The sequence below is a fragment of the Nyctibius grandis genome, chromosome 1 (assembly GCF_013368605.1).
Source record: "Nyctibius grandis isolate bNycGra1 chromosome 1, bNycGra1.pri, whole genome shotgun sequence".
In the NCBI taxonomy this organism is placed as follows: Eukaryota; Metazoa; Chordata; class Aves; order Nyctibiiformes; family Nyctibiidae; genus Nyctibius; species Nyctibius grandis.
In genome coordinates, this window is record NC_090658.1 from 58918136 (window position 1) to 58936447 (window position 18312).

The following is an 18312-nucleotide window of genomic DNA, read 5'->3' on the forward strand; positions in this document are numbered from 1 at the left end:
TGAGGGGAAACTGAACACTGTTATGCAAAATGTATAATTAAGGAAAAAGCAAAAATACCACATTTGCAGCTGTAATAGTAGCATATGACCTGAATAAGCATCAGTAATGCAATGGTAATGCAGAAAAAGTGTCCTTCTAGAATGCATAAAACACCAAGGGAATATCTAGAGGCATAAACTGTAGTTATTCTCCTCTGCCAGTAATGGTGTGGCCTCAAGCATTGAACTATGGCCAGTTTTAAGCAATGTGGTCCACCCCTTATTTCAAAAAAAAAAGGGAAGAAATCAATGGGAAAGCAATAAAAGTGGTCATACGTCTTATTTAAAAAAAAAAAAAAGGCAAGAACTGCTTTATGTAATTAGAAAGGAGAGGCTGAGGTGGAAATATCACACCAATTATCCATGCTGGTAGCCAGCTGTTGAGCAGGTCCTCAGAAGGCAGGATGAAATGCGATTGACTTAGAGTAACAGAGAATTAGTTTGTGTATTAGGGAAAATATTTTAACTACAAAGAAGATAAACCAATGATACAAATCATCCAGAAAAGTCTGTGATTCTGGTTGCTAGCAGTCTTTACGGGTAAGCTTTGACACTGTCTGAGGGGGGATCTAAATGTGCTTCATCTCACTTAGAGCAAAGGAGTTGCTTACTAAGGTCTCTTCCAGTTCTCTTTTTCTTAACTATCCTTATATTTCCTCATATTTATATAAATAATGTATAAATAATTTCTCTATTAATTTTTAAATTTGTATTTATAGGACATGTTTGTGGGGGAACATAATCCTTCAGATTATATTCGTTATTCTAAACAATGTTTTATCATTTAATTTTCAAGGGAAGATGCAGCTTCCACATCTGTGTAGGTAAGAGTCATATATTTTTATTTCAGTTATTCTTTGTGTGCATTTAGGTTATTTCCAGTGAGGAGTTCTAAGAATATATGTGTGACAGAAGGATTTGGGGAGTCATAAGACAACTCTCTTCTCCGACACAGATTACTAGGGAAATTAGAACTGCACATTTTAAGTGCAGTAAATTCTCTCTTTTGTGTTGAATTGACAGATACATTCAATCCAAGTCTTTCTATCCAGTGGAGGAGTTTGCTGTTCTCAGAAGAAACAGAATGGCTTCTGTAAATCATGTTCTCCTACAAGTCATGCTTCCAGACTTCAGATATTGCAAGATGAATACAAGTAAGGAGGGAGTATCAAAGCCCAGCCTAAATACAGATCACAAAGTTTATTCAGCAAAATTACCAAGTGGAAAACAAATAGACACCATATCCATTGATGAAGACTGTCGCTAGGTGTGGCCAATCCCATGGGAGCTGCTTTCCAGCCAACAGCACTACAGGTAGAGCCTGGCAACTGGCTGTTCCCCTGTCTGGGGTCCATCAGGGGTCTCAGAACTGAGAATCTGTATCTTGGCTGACCCCCAGCAATCCTGTCTTCCCAGAACCCCAAGTCCTTCGTGTTTCATACCATACTGGAGACAAGGGATTGCAGACTCTTGCCATGACTAGTCAGTTCTTGAAAGCAAAGACACAGATGTTGTAGTGCTGTAGGTTTCCTGCATTGCTCCTTTCCTCTGCTGTTGAGAGCTTTGACTTCCCTACCCTTTCTCCCTCCCTGTTCTTATAGAGAATGACTGGGTTGTAGTTCATTCTGGTTAACTACTGTATTAAGCTCTTTATTTCCAATATCTTACATGTGCAGTGACACAAGATTAGAGGCATATACTTAGCTAAAATTCATTCAGTTTGATTTTCTCTCTAGAATATAGAGAGTCTTAAGTGTGATGCATGTAGTACAGCAGAAAAAGGGTTTCTCAGTAGGGTGTAAGGACCTCAGTGCCAGCTCCTGGTGCCATTTGTCTCAGTCAAGTGTTTTAAGGGCTGAGCACCTATTGCCTGGTCACAAAATGGATAGTACTGCAGACAGAAATTTTACTGTGGCTGTCTGCTCTTGCTTTAAATTGTTAGGCATTAAAATAATGCGCCAAATCTTTGTTGCTGTCTTCTTACTACCTTTGTTAGGTAACCAGATGTGCACTGGAACTACAAAAATTAGGTTCAGATTGGTTTTTACCGTTAAGTTTAAAAAAAACCCAAACCAAACCAAAACTCCATAAGACACTGGCTATCTACTTGCTCTGCTCAAAAATACATTTTTAAAGTGCATTTTATGTGTGGAGAACAGCATATCTTTAATTTGACACTGGGTGTATTTCATGGTTTAAAGCAAGTCTTTAGCTTTTTTAGCAATCCTAAAAGCTGTCCTATCCCATTAACTCTTCTGTCATTTGTAGGGTATCATAACATTTTTGCACATATGTTATAATATAATAAGGAGAACTGTAAAAAGCCAAGGCTGAACCGATGAGGTGATTATTTCAAGTACAAAAATAAAAATTCCCTCTCTCTCAGCTTTTATGTGGTATATCACATTGCATCAACTCTGCCCATTACAGCTATTTTGTAACATGTTACCTCTTACACGTACCTCAAAGTTTCAGTTTCAGAGTGCCATAATGACAGTCTAATTATTAAAGTCAAAACAGAAACATGCATATTCTTAAAACCAAGAACAAATCCTCACCTTTGCATTCTGTCACATCTTTGTTAACCAGTTCCTGTGCCCCACCATACGCCACACTTTCCACCATTAACTCTAAAACTAATACATACAGAATTCTGAGTTTTAATCCAAGTTTACTGCTGCATAGCCAACACTGTACAGAAACTGGACTGATAATCTCACTCACCTCCTTAACCTGGTTTCTGCCAAGTTTTGATAGCTTGACATTTCTAGCTTAAAGAAACATCACTTTTCTGAAACCCCTGCCCTGAGCCCACTGCTGGATGTCTCTCTAAAGACTCCCATTGGTTTTAACGAGATTGAAACCCATTTCTTATACATAACAGATATAGACAACTCCAGCTCAGTGTCAGATTCCTTGTTATAGAGTCAGAGTAGCTGCCATTTGTTACAAATCAAAGCTTATCTCACAGGATGCTGTTTTATCCAAGCGACTGAGATCAGAACTAGAATTGATATTATGAAAAATCTTAGATATGTTGAAAAATAGTTACTTATCACTCTTATAATGAATTGTATGGCAGTTGTTTTGAGCCTTAGGGTAAAAGTATTCATGAAAAAAACCTGACAGTCATGTAGGGACTAAAAACCCACAGTTTTGAATACTTGAATTTCTGTCAGAGGTTTATTCAGTTTGTAGACTCAGAGAAAAATTCTTCAGCAGGGATGTGTATCAACAGAGGGATTCAACGCTATTGGAGCTGTTCAAAACCTGACTGGACATGATCCTGAGCACCCTGCTTTAGCTGACCCAGCTCTGAGCGGGGGAGCTGGACTAGATGGTCTGCAGAGATGCCTTCCCTCCTCAGCCATCCTGTGAAATCTTCCACCCACTGCTGTGGTCACATCTGGTTGCTATGTGGCTGGAGGGAGAAGCAGGAGAAGTAGTTTCCCAGAGAGGCCTCTCTCTCAGGGGAGGTCCGACTTCTATTTTGGGCAGAGAATCCAGGAAGTTTTTGCATACCTGAGTTAGCTTGCTGAAACTTAGTCTGTATTCTTAGCCCTGTTTATCTTAGGAAGATACCTCTAAATTTTAATTATTTTTTTAACAGAATATGGACAAGGAACTCTACTAGAGGGATATAGAAGCCAGGTGTTTCTGGTTTTTACTTTTTCTCTAGTAGATATCTAAACCCAAAACCAGTAAGGAGTTTACCATTGTCTTTCAGAGATGCAGGGACCTGATGAAGAGAGCTCTTTGTCCAGAAGCTAAACTCTGTTCTGCTGACACTGCAAATTCACCATTATATCAAGCAGTTAAAAGTTAATGTTATTACTGTCTTATGAATAAGTCACATTCAGCAACTTGATACACAAGTGTAGCACTGCAGCAAAGAGTTTACCTTCTGATTGAGGAGATTATTTTTCTCCACAGGAACTAAGCACAAAATGAATTTTTTTTCCTTTGCTCTCTCTAATTCTCTCCCACTCTTATTCTGATTTATCATTTTGTTTTTACTCTAGTTTTTTGCATTCCAGTGCTGCAGTGGGAATTGGACTAACACACAGGTTTTTTTTGTGGCAGTCGATGATGCACCTCAGATGTACATTCAGTTTGCATGTATATAGGTGGGTTGCAAATATGTAATGAAGCATATTGCCTGGGGAACGCAGATCATAATACTGAGAGATGAGAGATAGTCATTGTGGTAAATTAGTTACCATACTGTAAGGACTGTTTGGTCCTTCACAAAGAAGCAAGCCACCTTTTATTTTTTTTTTCTTAAAAACAAAGCCAGTGCACAGTGCAGTTCAGCAACTGGCAAATGGGTTAATTGTTAGACAGTGGAGCAGGTTTAGTGAACAGGTAAAGTGCTCTGAGACTGCCATAGATAAACCATCATCATCATGAACACTGAAAGAAGTAACTATGCTAAAATTATAATCCCGTGTCCTAGCTTGGTAGTAGCTGTGCTTACTAAAGAAGTTACCTTCCCCTCCTTGACTGGTAGGTGCTCTCCTCTCAGACCCACGACTAGGTCTACTCATGGGAAACACTCCCTAAGATACATCAAAATGAGCCAGATCTACAGTGAACATGCAAACAATTTATTGTGAACAGATTAGTATCATTCGGTTTAACACCATGTAGGTAGCCAGTTGGTGAGAAGGGCTGACTCTAGCAGGGAGTTGAGAAGAACCATTGAGGGCTGTAACTTCAGCAGGCACACCTGCAACTGGAAAATGTGCATTTGCAAACTGGTAATTTTCCTGAGCTCTGTGTCAAAATTCCTTTATCACAGAACAAATCAGAAATAACTTCTTTGAACCCAAATTTTTTAACACATTGTACCTGAGATCAGAATTGAGCCAGATACATTCAACAAGGAATTAGGGATTATCCTGAAGGTAATCTGTGTCCTATAACTGCAGAGTGCCTCAATGCAGATTAATTTTTTAGAACTGAACTTGAGAATTAATGGTAATTTCCCTGCCCTTTCTGTAAAAACAGCTTTGCCAGATTGCTGGGAGTGATTTGCATTTTGTACTTCTTTCCATGAAAATCTAGTCAGCTCTGCAGCAGCTCAGCACTGTAAAATTCTTGCATAATATGCATGTATCATGCTGCACTCGTCCACTCATTTGCTGGAATGTGACAAGCTTAATAGCAACACGAGCATAAACTTGCCACATTGGATCAGAGTAACCACTCATCTAATACAGCTTCTCATTGCCAGCCATACCCAGTAATAGATGTTTCAGAAGCTGTAAAAGTCCTGGAAGAGGTAATTACACAAAAACACTCCCATGGCAGGGATATTTTCACTGGCTTTCAAGCCAGGCCCTCTCCCAGAACTTGCCCTGTGGACACGTCGCGTGCTCCAGGCTGAGCACTCATTCAACCCACCTGGGAAAAGGGAGACAAGACTCATGGCCTTTTGGGAGCACCAGTCTCTGGCCCAGTTGTACACAGATCCTGGAGAGCGTATGCTGGTACATTCAGTGCACAGCTGTAAATTGACTCAGGACAGCATTACGCTCAACCTGTGATGCAGCTCACCTGTGCTAGTTCTCACATCTCCCAGGTACAGACATAAAGTTAGCTAAATTACACTGTAGTAAACACACTTCAGCTGTGTGGTTAGTCTGCTGGAGACATGTTAGAGGCAATCCCCATTTCCTTATCAATATGCCAAGTAAGGAGTGGATGGGTTATTTTGCAAAATGTGTTTTTAGTTGAAAGCACAATAAAAAGAACGTGGTGGTGGGGCTAAGGCTTTGGTCAGAATGTAGCTCCAGGCAGCTCTGCTGAGGAGGTTAAGGATCATGTTCAGTCACAGCAGCAGTGGACAAGATGACTTAGAAATGTGTTGTCTGCATCTGAGGTTGCATATCCCATCTACGATAAACCAGTACATGGTGGAGCAGGCAACATCTGTGGTTCAGTGCTCAGTGACACAGTGACTTCAGACAAAAAGTGTAAAATTCTGCTTTCACTTCCTGGCTATACAATTCTGCCCAAAGATTGCCATGTAGAAAAGAATTGTCTTTCAGGAAAGTGACCTGAGGCAGTGCACACACTTTCCCATTTTTCTGGCAGATTACTCCCATTTGCCTCCACAATCAGATTTGCTGATCTGAATGAGGAAATCAAAAGCAAATTTTTCAACACTGATTATCATTTGGAGAAGCTTTCATCATCAAAACACAGCCACTTTTGCACTAGATAAGCCATAAATGTATCAGTTATAGAGGACCTGAGCTAGAGCTGTCTAAAGCCTGGAATTTCTGATCAGCAAAAAATGTTAATACTTCACAATATACTTGTGTATTAAGTTTAAAATACTGCATCAAACAGGTTTTATGTGAAGTCACAAAAAAGGGAAGTGTCAGTGTGGACACCTAGCCAGTTTTCATGCCTGAAAGCCATAGTAACACTTGACATTGGAAAGAAATGAAGGACAGCTGCAATCATAGAAGTCCCCGGGTCTCCAGCATTTAGCAAGGAAAATAGACATTTGCATCAGACTGCTGCTCATGTTTCAATGACATTTAGCTTCACCAAATACAAACCTTAACTGGTATTTTTCTGATGAAACTCAAGAGCAAGTAAAGAACATGCCCTTCACGTATAATCTTGAGGCACCCAGAGCAGTGCTGCAAGCTGCTTCTTGGACAGCAGGATCTGGTTCCAAAAAAATTGGTGAAAGTCAGGAATTATTAATCTGTTTTAACATTTGAAAATAAAACTCAATGTTTATCTGAAAAACATTCCATCCAGTGCAATTTCTATTCTAGACGATAGCATTTAAATGGAGATCAAACAACTGCTGTAGAAAAGGAGATGCACAGCCATAGCAGGAGGAGCAAAACTGAAGGACAGTTACAAAAAAGAGGAAACTGAATTTCACACTCCAGATGAACATGAAGACGAGTGGATGGTCTGCCAAGTTTGTGAAGAAAACAAAAATATTTAGTTTATAAAAGGATGGAGCGTGACCCTAACTGGTATCTGAGGAAAAGCAATGCTAAAGCCAAGTGAATAAACAAACTGGACTGGACAGACTTGACAAAAGAGAACTGATACAGCAAGTGTCTGAGACTGCAAGTGTAGTCAGCTGCCAAAAATGTACTTGGGAAGGAATTCAAGAACACAGAATGACCAGCTGATGGATTTACAAAGAGAATGATTATAAGGTATTAAACTACCACAAAACCATTACCAAAGGAATGTCTGGGGAAAACAGAAGTTGAGGATAAATAAAGCTGTTGTTAATGAAACTATACATGCTCCTTGATATTACAGAAAAAGGCTCCCAGCTCAGGTGATTCAGAAACATGAAGCTAGTTCTTTATGAAACAAACATGTTACGAATAGTCAAAATCCACCAACTGACACGAATACAAAATGCTCAGGAATACTCTTGATGACAAAATGGCTCCAAAACACAGCTTTCTATGCAGCACTTCTGAACTGCTTCTCACTGTTCAAGAATGCTGTCAGAACCAAAGTGGGACTCAGGAGCTCTGCTTTGTACTTCAAGGTTTTCAGCAGACTTCTGGTATGATATGACTGAGAGGTTTACTCTGTCTTAGTGTTGTTTAAGTGAGGGTGACAACAAATCCTTTCCCCCAGCATCTGTCTCTGTATTTAGGCTGTAACTTTCTCATAGGAAAGAGACACTGCAAAGTAAATACCTGCAATTCCCATTTCTCTCCTGGCTGAAGCTGCTGTTCTGAAGCGCTTAATTTCATGTTGGAAGATGATATTAGGAATCTGACTGCCATGAGTTACTTCTACTCACTGCACTTGAAGGAGAATTTCAATTAAACTGTGTTTCTGAATGTTATAAACTGATGTCTGGTAAGTTACGTACATCCATCTTTACCAATACTGAAGGTGTGGTTTCAAGCAAAATGCTGATGTTTCAGTTTTTGTAAAAGTCCTTTGTTCAGAAGAGTGCATAGACCATGTAATGTAATTTATTCAATTAAGATTTGTCGAATAATGCTGTGAAATTTTACTTATGTGCAAAAATCAGTTCATATGAAATTAATAGGGATGAAACCAAAAACTGAGTAAAATCATCATAATGTGTCAAAGTTTTCTGTTGTATAACATCCACAGTTAACAAACTCTGCCAAGTGAGGACAACGCTTTGCTGCAAAATGGTAAATTCAAGACAAAGCAGTAAGCACACTGAATTGCATCTGTCCCAGCAGTAGAATTTGTCTATTTCAGCAAACAACTAAAGTTTATTCAATTGAGGCATGAAAAGAACATACTAAAAAATCTTTAGCTTAAAAGTAATTTTACATAAAAAGAAATAGAAATAGCTGACAGGATACATTCTTTCTTTAACTAAGCTTTAAAAATATGGGCATTGATAACACTAGAATAACTTAAGGTAGCAGAGATGAAGCTATGGTATTGTCCCATTTGTTTCTTTCAGAATCACTTCTTAAAAAGCAGCAGAGTAATATAGGGTGTATTTTAGAAAGAGTGCTTTACTGTGCTCCAGTTTAAATATAAGTTGTCTACTGAACACTGGAACGACTCATTTTCACAGTACATCGTTCTCTTACATTTTGAAGCATATGTGTTTGAATGTGTTTGTGTATTCATAACATTTAGATTCTAGCATTTTAACTGACAATTACATTAATTCATTCAGTTAAGGTGACATTCTTAAAGACTATAAAAAATATATAATGTTTTTCTCGAAAAAGCATTAACACGATAAGCCATACTGAATAGTTTTAATTTATGAAGCAGAGTTGCTGTCTGAAAATAATTTCAGAATTTCAAATAGTGTGGGAAGAAATGCTGAGATAATTATAGTTTTGTTAATTGCTTGAGTAATAGAAGGTTTATTCTACTTATTGGGAAGGATCATTTGTGAGAAATTGACAACTTGTCAGCAATTAAGTGAGGACTATACACTGTGATAAAGTCACAGCAGAGATTACTAATCAATTTTTGGAAGAACAGCAAAACCACTTCTTCAAAACAATGGCAAAGGCTTCTGAAGCCCAAAGGGAGGTGCACACATGTGGACACAGAGACACATACACACAAAAAGGGAAAAGTCCTTTAATGAGGGACTCAAATCTTTCACACAAGAACTATAAAAGCACAGAGTTTCAACCCATTAATTGTAAGTCTCCTTAGAATCTTTTTTCCCTCATACTTTGTTGAAAACTGTCATTCAGAAACACAGAAATAGTTAATAAACAAATCTGTGACTGAAATGTATCATGTTTTTTTGGGACTGCCTGAAACCAGGGGGACAGGAAGAGGTGTTTGCTAGTCACTCACTCTGATCATGAAGCTGTCAGAGTACCTTGTCCTACAATCACTTTTTTTTTGCCATTTTCCGTTTCAGCACTAGGTATATGTTGCGTTTAAGGTGTGTTGCAGGAGGGCTAATTTGGCAGAAGCTGAACCCCCTTGTGTTCCAGCCTGTCCTCAGATATCAGAGGGGCTGGAGGCAGCTGAGCTTAGCCTCTGACTGATGCCCGATTTGACACCTTGGATTTTGGCTGAAATAGGCCAAAATTGGCACTATCAGTCCGGCTGCGTTCAACAGCTAATATGTTGAACTAACACAGGTCCAGATGAACTCATAGTGCGGGGCCCAGTGGCGGTCGATGAACTAACACCGTTCCAGATCACGCCATAAATCTGGGCGCGTCCACCAAAATAAAAGCCTCACGACCAGTTCCCCAATTAAGGTAATTTATTTGAGCAACAGATACAGATTCTTTTAGATTGCCGGTGATGAATATACTGTCTGCAAAGCACACTTAGGTACCTATGAACAAATATATGTTGCAGGATGACTATATAGCGCTATTAATATGATTACACATACAAGCTTGATTTCTACGTTTCCTGGGGAAGCACCTGGTATAACCAAGTGTACTAATCTTACCCAAAGGCGTCCCTGTGGGTGGGGAAGAGAGGTTCAGCCCGTCGACTGATCCCAGAAGTCCATAGTGATGTCTCCCTGACTTCTCAGTGATGGTGTCTCCCCCCCTTGCCTCTTTCTTAAGCGTTTTTTATACTATTTTTCTATGTTTAGGTGGAGCTTGAGTGACTCTAGTCATACATAACTTTTATTTTTGATTGGTGTAAAATTCTCTTGCTTCAATTTAAAGGTATAAACTAAGAAAAATTCAGAGAGCATGATCAGGGGATAGAGGGAGGCAGGTAGCTTTTGTGATGGAGGTGTGTTTTGGTATTATAGTGAGATTATAATGAGTAAAGTTCATCCACAGGACACGATTTCGCCATACTTGCTGGCTCAGTGACCAGTGTTCTGGGTGGAACAGGGTATAATTTCTTGCTGGACAATGGCTATGTGATTTGTCGGCTACAAGGTACCATGGAGTTCTCATACCTGCTTCGTTAACAGATCCTGCCCACGGTTATCTCCACACCGTTCCATCCTCCATTGTCTCAGAGTTGGCATGCCAAGCTCCCTTCTTAGCAAACATCTAAGAATGCAGGTCAGGTTGCCTGGGGAACTGTTATGGTACATGCCGACCACGTCCCACCCTAGACTCTTTCTTAGTTCTGTAAAATGTGGATATAACTTTACTCTAAAGAAGTGTGCCTCCAATAGTTTCAATAAGTTTCCCCCCGACAGTTAATTCCACCGTATGGTAATATTCAGAAGGAGATTTTAAGCTTGATGATATGAAATTAAGACACACAGGAAGTTAATGAGCAATAATTAGTCAGTACACATCTATTTAGCTAAAGTACCTAAAGGTGTCTTATCAAAAGAGAGTCCTTTTTTTTACAACAGCAAGTTACATAGAAGTGCTGCAAACACTGGACAGAGAAGATCTGGAAGGCACATCTTTGAAACATGATTGACTGGGACAGTGATCCGGACCCCATTACAAAGAAATATTCCATTTAGTGTAGAATTTTTGCTTCAATAATATGAGTAAAAAGTGCAAGAGGGCTCCAAGTGTGCCTTTCATCAGACAGGCAGCTGTGACAGCTGGAAGACACATGTATATGAAGTGCATTATTCACAGACTTTCTTACTTTCTTGAACAGCTGCTCAAATTACCAAATGTATAGAAATGAGCGCCTTTAGGTAATTGCACTTAGCACATGACACTTCTTTAAATCTTACCTCTTGAGCCCAGGGCACCAAGCACCAATTCTTCTTTCATTTACATCTGTGTAAATCTGAGAGATTTGCAACGTAGACAAGTAGACTGCTGTCTTCTCTAGCCTCCATCCTTGTGTTTTACATTATAGGGCGGCAAAACACTTAGCAATAATTTTTCCACTATGTCTACAAACAAATGGATAATTCTGCCATATAGAGTGTCATGCCATTTATTACAGTTTAACAGGTTTAATCTAAGAACTCTTGTACACAGGCTGTTTACATGCTTTGGATTGTAGAAAACAAAATTATTATAAACTTTAAATTACCTAACTAGATAAGATAAAGAACAGAATTTAGTAAGCAAGCGTTCACACCAGTCAACGCTAGGCAAAGGTGAAAAGCTCAGTAATGCCTTGTGGGTCCCTTTGTCTGTCTTGATTTTTTAATACAGTCCTCCATAAAATGTTTCAGCTTACACTCTTTATGCTTATGTGTCCGACAGGCACAAAGCTTAGCACAATGCATCTCAAACAGAGTTGGGATGTTTCACAACTCATTAGTTTCTCAAGCAGAGGTGATAAAGGTGTGCTTTTTCCCAGTTCTTCAGCGTGGGTTGTTTAATATTGCAAACACAGTTATTTGCACTACTTGGGTTTTCATAGAACGTAGTGCTTGACCTATTGAGGCAAGTGGCAAGTCAGCAGCTTCCTTTACTCCTTTTTAATCTTTCACATAGTTTTGTTCACTTTTGTTCACTAACAGCTCCTTTCTATCTGCTTTTTCTCAGCAAAATAGTGTAGCTCTGTAACTCTGTATTTTCCTAATCAAGTGCCCTTACCCTGACAGAACCTCAAATTCTTCTTCTTTCGTGATGCTTACATAGGGTGTTTATTCAGGCAGTGCTGGCCCTACCTCCGTTTGGAGCTAGCCAGAAAAAAGGCAGCACTTCTCAACCAACAGCCCAAACACTTCGTTGTATTTACCAAGCCAAAAACTAGGGAGTCAGTTTTATTCATTCTACTTAAGAGTTTTAGAGTAACCAAACTCAAATAATGTCACCAACCTACAAAGGTTTCTTTGCTCCTGTCCTTCATGAAACAAATCTTAGAGGGATGCTGTAGATTAATATAATAGTGTTTATTTAGCTCCCAGAATAGCACTGATTGAGGATGAGATAAATTTTGTCCTAGTGAAAAGAATAAGGCAAATTAAGATCATGTATTTTACAAGCACAAAAGCTGATCAATGGCAAATTCAGCTTCCTGGTACAAGGGTCATGAGATTATGGGATAGAAAAGTGTCTCTCCTGGTCAAAACAGATAGTGACGAAGTTTTGTAAAGGGTAAGATGTGGCAGATGGATGTTTTAATACATGTGAGAGAGTGAACTGTATCTTTGCGGCCATGTTTGATGGTTGTGATGGTGGAGTCTCAAATCTGCCAGTGGGCATGCATCCTGTTGTAGAGCAGGACCCAGTGAAGGACAAATATGTTACCGGAGAAGGACAAGAATATATTTACTTTACTGTGATTTTTAAGAAATTGTATCCAGTTTAAAGAATCAATTTAGATTATAGTCTTATTTAGCATCTTTCCAGAGGAGGAAGATTGGGTTTTTGGACTTTTTTGTTGTTGTTGTTTTTTATTGCTGTTGCCTACTGTTACGTAGCTTTATCTCAAGTAAGGCAATACCTGCATTACTTCTGTTGGAGGATTGTTTCTGGGAAGAATCTAGCTTCGAAACATCGTGATGCAAAGAGGGATCTTCTGTTAGTTGCATTGACATGGACAAAGGAAACCTCATCGTGCTAACACTGTTACACTGGGAGAGAATAGAATATCAGTGTCATGGCAGGCTGGTGAGGATTTGCTTCTTCTCTAGATGCTATGGGCCAGATGCTTGATTAGCATTCATTTGCTTTTGAAATACCATGTTGTTTTAACTCAGAAAATACAATATGTGCTATATCCCAAGCACTAGCCTTGCCTCACCTATTACATGATGAAACCTAATTACCCTCTTCCCAGTTGCACGTTGAGGTATTGATTTCAAGTATTACAGAGGCGTCTGCATTGTGAGGAGCTAACTATTCCACAGCAATAAAGACAGTGTGGGAACATAAGAGAAGCAATTGGAAGTTAAAAGTCTGCCACATCATGCAACTCTAAGCCCTTCAGGATTTTCAGAATGCATTTTGATAGTGCTGGGTAGAGTAATGTCAAATGGCAGAAAAACCTTAACTAACAATTGATTTTTCAAATACCTGATTTCATAGGATAGCACTAGGGAGGCAGCACACAATGCTACAGCAGGTTCTTTGTTCTTCATTCCGTGGCAGCTACGAGAAGAAAGTCGAATGCCATATTATCATACAATAACAAACAGATGGATCTTCACTGACAACCAAAACCAAATGAAAATCAATGGACTATTTTTATTGAAATTTCAAAATGTATTAAATTGCCACAAAATATATACTTATTCCCCCCAAAATAATTTTCCTATAGCAATCAGTAATGCAACCAAGAATAATATTAATAAAACCAGTCAAAATACAGAGAGTCTGTAAGAGAGGCACTTTAATGATGTTGTGCTGTCATTTGCAGCAGGAGCAGATCATGAGAGTTTACTAGATATGATTCTTGATATATTTCAGATTTCTTTATGTCTTGATCTAAATATGAATTCTTGCACATATTGCGGAAAGTTACTTAGAATCTGAACCAACAAGGACTCTGGGATCTGATTGCTGGTTATTTAATTTATCACAGTGTGTACAACAATGTTCCACAGGTATCTGGGAAACACATATTCACCAAGTCAAGCAAAAACCATAGAGCATTCAAATTATTCTCACACAGTAGGATGTGGTGAGCACTCAAATGCTAACAGAGTATTTACTAGTGATACTAATTTCAGAATCTTAATAAAATGTCATGAGCACAGAAATTATTAAACCCATGCTATTTCTTGATGGCATCTTTTGACTGTAGAAGACAGGAGGAAACTTTGAGAATCCATGCATTTATTCTCAGGTACTTGTATTATGTTAGTATCTGTTTGTAAAAAGAGCATTGGCTTGTAATGGGAGAATCTAATACTGAGCTATATGGTGTGGAAGAGAGCTATTTTCCCGAGAGAGGATGATTTTCAGAAGAGGCAAAGAAAGAATTTAAGAATTCTGATTTATATGGTTAACAGGTATGAAAAATCCACTAGCTATACTGCGTTTTCCTGTAAAATGTTTATAGACATAGACCATAGGTTAGATACAAGGGCTAAAGGCTGTGCAACATTCTGCTGTGACCTAAACCTCATGCCTGAAAAAAGAAAATTGAGTGTATTTTACTCATAAAAGATGAATTTGAATAAATAAATAAAACCCCCCACTATTTATTTTTCTTGTAAGATAACTATGGAGGTATTACTCAAAATTTTTCTCAGCTATTTAACGCCATGACCTGAGCTAGTTGCTAGTTTCAGATCATTGGTTCACTTAAAATTGCACAAGACTTTCTGTCCTTTTTAAAAATACCTGGAAATAAAAAAAAAATCTGCATTGTTTTGATATTCATCATCTTTAAAAAGAAGGATGACTGAGCTTGTTCTCTCAAGACTGAGACACAACCCACTTTTCCCGTAGATGTGAAATACGTATGTTTACTGATTTTGTATATAAAAGAACCTTCTGATATTATTTTAATGTTTATTCACAGCTGCTTAATGCCAGGCTGGAGAGTTCACAATACTGCTGAAAATAATTAAATCACCTGTTTTTTCACCTTTAAGAAGCATTTTACAAAATACTTGTGTTCATGTGAATGACAGAGAAGAGATTAGCATTTTTTTTGTCTAATGAAACACTAATAGTCTAACCAGTTTTTAGGGGAAAACATATGGACGTTCTATGCAGCCTTAGCACTCTCCATATGCAGTGAAAAAAATATATGAAAACAAACTGGATGAAATTTTGGTATCTAATATGATTAAACTTAGATTATGATCCAGGTTTGTTATCTCAGATGAAGGTCTTTGTATTCTCAGAAACGTAAGAGCTGTTTTTGTGGTCATCAGGGATGCCTTTTGAAACTTTTTCCAGAAATGGACTCTAAATTTATATCTCAAGAAACTAATAGATAACGATTATTGCTGGGTCCCAGTGCTGAGCAGGGGCAAAGCAGGTACATAGTGAGGGATAAATTATGCCTCTAATTCATGACAGGGTGACTAGGTAACATTGATAATAAGCTGGAGTAACTTGGCAGTATAATTAACTGGGAGTAACTTGATATTATAATTAAGGAAAAAGGGGAGAAAGAGAAAATTGCTTTTCCATACCTCCTCTGAGCTACCTTTAGGGAAGTGGAATGAGAAGAAGGCTTAGAAAACTGCTCTGTCAGGAAAAGAAAAAAGGATTATTTTAGGCAAAATGCAAAATCAGAAAAGACCAGGCGTATTGCTTGCTCGAAGCACATTTCTGCTCTTGTGTGGGATGTTTACACAGGTAGTAGCAGACTGAAAGCACAAAGGTGTTACGTTTGTGCCTTATCAGGGCAGGTCAGGGTAGTCAGAGTCTATAAATGCCCAGGAGGTCTAAGGACATCTGCAGCTGTCATGTGCTGCGGGCACCCCCACACAGGAAGCCACACCTGCCCAGGAGACATCAGGAGTCAGTTTTCTCTAACAGCACTGACCTTGTTCCTGAGCACAGGACTGACAAAGAGGAGATTTCTGAACCTTGCAGAAGAGTACAAAGCTAAGCACTTTCTTTTGATGTGTTCCTCTCATGGAGAAAATGCTTGCGGGGTTTTATTTTGCTTGTTTTTTTTCCCATATTGGGAATTTTAAAACTTATTTTTTAAGTGTTTTTTGCTAGGCTGTGCTTTATCATGAGACTCAGACCACATATCTTGTTTTGAACACCAGAGAAGAAATTTCTTTAATTTACTGTATAAAGCAAAGGCTACCTTCTCTGCCCCTAGACAAGCAAACATCCTTTCAAAGCTGAAAGAAGTTAAGAAATTTGGCAATTTTTTTGGTAAATCATCTAATGTCTTCAAAAGAGCACTGATTATTCCAGTTTCAGAAATATGTTCTTTTCCATCTCACAACACATAGCAATGGTTAGGCTAGGAGCACTGTGGGAAAGTTAGGATGTGAGCAGGAAGATTCTCCAGGAACAGTGGAGATGCAGGTCCCCAGGGAAGGGCTGTTACTTGCTCTTGTCATTCCAGTCTTTCACTCTAAAATGTTGATGTTTCCAGCCAGATCCAGGGACTTTGGATGAACTTAATAACCTCTAGTGATGAATATATGACAAGTAGGTATTAGAGATTTATAATTTTGGATTCAGAAATCAAAATTCCAGTTATGTCTCACAGATTAAAAAACATAGCCCTTGCAAAGATGGACTAAGATGCTCAGGTCTAACAGAGGAGTTAGTTGACTTGCTACTCAAGTGGGCTCTGAAGCAGTCTTAGGATCCATCAGTGTCAAGGTTTCCAGCCAATATAACTCATTTCCCTGAAGATAGTCCTGTCCCAAGTGACCAGTGTTGCTATCTTCAACAACATGCTTTAATTGAATGATGTTTCATACAGGTACACAGGTCTACATACATGTAATTTCTGTAAAAAGCATTTATTGAATATTTCAAACTATCATTTCCATAAATGGTTAACCAGTAGTTTAAAAAGTTCTGTGATTGTTGTTCCTTGCACCTAGAACTAGTGGTAGCTGAAGAGCTTGTGAAAGTTTTATTCTGTGAGACATTTCAAATCACAGTGAGGAGCCAACATTTCCTGTGCAATAGCTTTTCTGGAAAATCTTTGTATGGATCTTTTAGACTGTGGCTCTTCAAATGTGAAGTATTTATGTGAGCATGTTAAACAAGAAAATTAAAAATAAAATATGTTTATTTGTTCCCATTAAGTGTTTTGAAACAATCAGTCCCTATTTAAAGTTTTGATTCTACCATAAAACCCATCAGTAAAGATTTGGTCAGTTCTGTCAGCTGTTTAAGCTTTAATCTTTGTTTTGGTAATAAATTAAGAATCCACATCAGTTCAAATATTTAAATAGTTCTTTTTTGGTATATAGGATTTATCATGGCTACAAGAAAACAAGAGACACATAGTTTAAATAGCAATGATTTCCCAGAGGTTTATTTTCCTGCAATTTATGAGTCTTCTCATCCTTTGTTTTGTAAACCAAGCCTTCTGGTGCTCTGCAGCTGAAGCTGGAATGCACTTTATATGTGAATAATCTTGGCTGCTTTATGAGGTAAGAGTGTGGCACTGAGATGAGTGTAATCAACTTAGTATAAATGTTTTATTAATCTGTCAGGAAGAATCACTTTTAGCTCTAGACAAGAATACATAATACTCTAGAGCATGAACTTTGTTTAAGGGGTCATTTTGTACTTTGTTTAAAGGGTCACTGAACTCAAGCTAAGCTCAGTACAGGTCAAGTCATGTGTGTTAAGGAAGGCAGGCAGACACATGGCTGGGAAGGGCCCTGTATTTCCAGGTAGAGGCGGGAAGAGACCCTGTGCTGAATTGCTTCCAAGTAGTGACTAGGAATGAATAAACATAGCTGCCAGGTTCGTCCTTGGGGAAGATCAAGTTGTCCCCGCTGTCTTTCTAGTATTGGAAGCTGCAGTATCTCCTATTCACTTATCAGTGGATCTTCGGAGATGTTTGAGCAACTGGAGCAGCTGCTTCCCCAGCTAGAAGGAGGGAGTCAAGGGAGATTCAAACTGTTTCTTAGGAACTTCGGCTCTGATTGCCAGAGGTGTTTGCAGATGACTAACCCACTGATAATTACTATGGACATTATTGCTTGTCTCAGTTTTAGCTGTAGATGAAAGAGAGCAATTATTTTTGCAGAATGTTTACCCTTGAGGGCCCAAATACATCTAGTTGTTACATTATTTTTTTTCATCTGATTCAGAGAAACTGAGTTTCTAATAAAGTTATTTCTGTATTTTTTAATTACCATATCATTACTACAAAAAACCACTCTACATTTTCTGTAAAAAGACTAAATTTGCAGATGAGACATCTAATACTTTTTTTATTATTTCAAATCAAGTAACCAAGGAAACAAAGGATGCTATTTACCTTTACAATCAGGAGGTT